This window comes from Adiantum capillus-veneris, chromosome 19, assembly GCF_014529385.1.
Source record: "Adiantum capillus-veneris isolate H3 chromosome 19, ASM1452938v2, whole genome shotgun sequence".
Lineage (NCBI taxonomy): Eukaryota > Viridiplantae > Streptophyta > Polypodiopsida > Polypodiales > Pteridaceae > Adiantum > Adiantum capillus-veneris.
Window position 1 is genome coordinate 72,756,137 of NC_140949.1, and position 1,310 is coordinate 72,757,446.

Consider the following 1,310-nt stretch of genomic DNA (forward strand, 5'->3'; position numbering starts at 1 on the left):
GATCAAGCAAGTTTGCCAGAATCTTCCTCATTTCGACATCCCTATTGATAAACCTCTTATGGTTTATTCTCATGCCTCCGAAGAAGCATGGGGAGGTATTCTCTACAAAGATCATAAAGGAACCCCCATCATCTATGGATGGGCTTCAAGGCGCTTTAAGGATGCAGAGATCCGGTACCATTCAATTTTAAAGGAACTTTTGGCGGGAGTCAATGTTGGTTTATCCTATTGCCTATTTCTCATGGGAATCCTCAAACATTTTGATAAATTTCTAAAGGAAAAGAGTGCTGAAAAAGTTGGAAATGCTCGAATTTACCGATGGGCTTACAAGCTCAGTCACTTCAATATTTCCTATGAATATGTTTCCGGGCATCAAAATAATATTGTAGGTCTTCTCTCTCGTATAAAAAGTGACCAAAGCATTGATGTCATACAGAAGGAATAAAGAAAGATCAGCAATGATGTAAGCACCACCCACTACTGTAAAAAGGCACTTTACCTAAGAATGTAACACATCACCTCGCGTAAATATCACGCAAGTGTCCAATCCTTTATAAAAAGTAGGCCTTGCTTCATTGTAAAGGGAGAGTTTTTTGAGCAAGCTTACTAGCCTTTAGTTACGATCTCCCTACCATCTCCATAGCCCGTAGGCTTTTAACCCATTGTAACTATTTTCACCATGATCAATATTAGTACCTTTTGGATTTCACTGTGTATCTATTGTCTCTATGTTGTCTCTGTGTTCGTTGTATGGTCTCTTTCCTTCCACCCTAAATTGGTATCAGAGCCATTGGTGTTTATAGATTATGACTAACCGTGTGAGGTATCACTAGCAAACTCTGAGTGCTCGTGAGGATTGCCTAGAATTTATAGTTGGAGTTTCCTTTGCTGTTTAGTCACCATCGCTAGGCTTGGTGCCACTTAGACACAGATATCATCAGCTCTTCCCGACTCCTTTTATCCCACTATCTAGTGCTTTGCATATCCATAGTCCATTGACACCCTAGAGAGATAGATACTTCGTTGGCATAATCAACTATTCAACATGGCAATAATCATATCATCCTTCAAGAGACTCCTCTCTGACAATGTCGAGATTGAAGAAGCTAACCCTATTGGTAAATGGACTTTACCCAAGGTTTCTACTTCCCAGGTTATAAGCATAACAAAGTTTTCTCTCTTTCGGCTAATACACTGTACCATGAAACTCATGGTAAACTAACCATCAAAGATAGTGATTCTGATAATTACATAATCCATTTGTTCGAAGAACTCTCCAAGTTTAGGAAGAAGGCATTAAGCAAAGGACA